At 37.9% G+C, this 2910-nt stretch overlaps 1 pseudogene; it reads right to left on the bottom strand.

Moving 5' to 3' along the window:
• LOC102006803 overlaps positions 1 to 2910 on the bottom strand; it is a 351399-nt pseudogene that overhangs the window by 269868 nt on the left and 78621 nt on the right.

Raw genomic sequence — 2910 nt, 5'->3', positions numbered from 1 at the left:
GCCTAGACCTAGTACCCTTAGATATAGTTCCTGAAGAAGCAGCATCATTACTTTCCGGGATCTTCTCAGAAATGCACATATACCCTTACCCGTGAGGGAACTCTGAAAAGCTGAATATTGTAGGACTAAATACATTTCATCATCTGTAGGTAGCAGCTGAAGCTGGAAATTGGTCACATGTTGGGGCGAAGCAAGACCAGTGGAGAACAAAGGGGACTTGGGCCAAGCCATTAGTTGTTGCTAGGCAAGGCTGTGTCAGGTGATACTAACTTTGACAAATGTATACATAAACTCAACTACAGTGGTTAAGCAGTTTCCTTTCCTCCCATTGGAGAGAGAGAGCTCCACCTGACCTCAGCTTTTGTCTCTTTATTTTTCCCATCCTCTGGGTGCCAGGCCCCCACCACAACATCCAGAGCTGCTTGGGAAACAGCAATTATCAATGGTGGATTAGTAAATTTCCTTTTGTATTTCTTACCATTTCTTATCTCATTGGGATCCAAGTGCACCATAAGCAACCAAAATTATATCCTTTGACTTGCAAAAATTCAGCAGTTTGCTCTGGTTAAAATAAGGATGGTATTCCACCTGGAAATGGACAAGTACTGAAGGTATCAGATCATATGAAACCATAATGTTAACATGAGAGATCAGTATGAAAAGTCAATGAAGCTGAATTAAGAAAAGCATGTTACATTATATTTGAATTGAAAACAAAAACCAACACAAAGCATTTTTTCCTAAAATGTATATGTAATATCTCTGTCCATAAGATGGGGTTCAAAAACAAAAAGTACTTTCCTGTAGTGAACCAGCTCTGTGAACCAGATCTTGAATACTAATTATTTTTCCACTATGAATAGACATGACAAAGTCTAGTTCTGAAAGAAGCAGAAATATCTTTGAAGTTTGATCATCAAATTTGCCTTCAAATCTGAACATCAGAAATCAATAAATATTTCAAAGACTCAAGAGCACAAGTCTGAAGGACCAAAGAAATAGGTTTGTCTGGCATTCTACTAGTGACAATTAGGAAGGCTTTTTGTGAAGAGCAACAGTGAGGAAAATTAGTTCCCACATACAGTGTAAACAAAAATATTAGTCCACACAAATAGGCCCAGAACAAGAAAGAAATAAAAACTTTTTCTCTTGCTGCTGAAGATTATTATTTTAACTCTTCCTGACAACTTTGATAGTAAAATGGATAGTGTTAATGTTTATGCTCTATCACAGAAATAACTTTATTCTGACATGATGAATAAATTTGTTTTCACTCTGAAATATCTAATAATAAACGCAGCTAGAATGAAAGTGAATATTGACAAATTCCAATGCAACTTTTATTTCTCTCAATAATCACAGTTTGATATTCAACAATTAAATGAAAATTTATCATGAAATGAAAACTGACTTTTGACCAGTAACTATTACAGGACTGAGGCTGCTAGTAAATGTAATGGAGGAATATACATGTTCATGAAGAGGGATCTGACTTTAAGTACGTATCCAAGTGATTAAAATTAATATCGTTAATAGTAAGGCATTAATTTTGCATATAGGTTCAATAACATGAATGTTTAGTTTCATGCTCTCATTTATGAATGTTTGAAATATTTTTGATGAGATAATTTAGGCTAAGCCAACATTAAACATATGTTCAGTTTTTATCTTTTATATTTGCAAGTCAGATTATTGGCTCATTCATCATATGGTAACAAATACTAAAAACTATAGTTTCTACTCATAAACGTTTACTACATGAGTGCAATTTGCAAAAACAAGCAAGTCAGCAGACAGAACCAACCAAAGAACAAATCTGTTGAAGCAATAGATTTAATTGTAGAAAGCAAAGGGGAAACTGATGAAGATGTTGTTGGGGGCACTGCCGGCTGTGTGCTATGTTCCAGGTTTCTGAGTGTCAATGTCATCTGCCACTAACAGCACTATAAACGGGAAACTTGATCTGTCTATCTTGGATGATGTTTAATAGTCTTCAGTGTACTTTGATAACAGGTATGCTTCTGATCTAGAACCCTGAAAGGACCTAAGACAAAGGACTCAAGTAAAGGACTCAGACCTCCACACAAACTCTTACCATGGAGCATTTCTTAATTTTATTCTACCCTCGTTTAATGCCCATTCCTGATTTTCATGGGCTTCTCTCTTATGCTCTGGCCTGCACAGGATCTTCACACATCCATTCTCTGGCCACGCTTCATAGCTCCAGGAGCAGTGCATCTTCCTTCTGAGGTCTCCTAACAGCTGCCATCTTCCTGAGTGACTTCTACATCTTCAGATTCTTATACAAATTAGATTCTAAAGGGCCTTCCCTCTGTATTCACTATGACTTCACCAAGAAGACATATGAGACAGGATCCTCCACGCTCTCTGTGATAGAGACACTGCTAACAGAATCTTATTTCCCACAAAAGTGATATAAGCTGGGGGTGGGGACAGGCCAAATAGATATGGAGTAGTATCAGGAAAAACCAGGAAATGAGTTACAGGTGAAGAGAAGGCTAAGCGTGCTCACCTGGTTGCAGACAGGCTTGTACTTGAGGCCTGGCTTGTTCAGGATCATCTCTAGCTGCCTGACGTTGAAGTTGGACAACTCGATGGACTTGGCCAGTCCTGCACCCTTACACTTCTCTATGGCCTAGGGAGGAAGGGTTTGTGAAGGGTGATGTGAATAACTGTATGAGTATCATAAGGAACATTTTTAAGAAATGGCAATGAAGCTACCTGAAATTGATTATTAATAAGAAAAAGCTGGAATAACAATAAGAGAAAAAGATGTTGGTATCCAGAAAAAGAATCTATGTCCTCTCTGGGGAATCTGAGACACCACTACAGAAGAAAGTAAGAGACACTAAGCCCCACTGTCCTCCACCCTGCTCCTTTTCTCACCAT

This window comes from Chinchilla lanigera, unplaced genomic scaffold, assembly GCF_000276665.1.
Source record: "Chinchilla lanigera isolate Chin_1 unplaced genomic scaffold, ChiLan1.0 scaffold00028, whole genome shotgun sequence".
Classification (NCBI taxonomy): Eukaryota; Metazoa; Chordata; class Mammalia; order Rodentia; family Chinchillidae; genus Chinchilla; species Chinchilla lanigera.
Note: the sequence above shows the minus strand (reverse complement) of the source record. Positions and strands in the feature narration are given on the sequence as shown.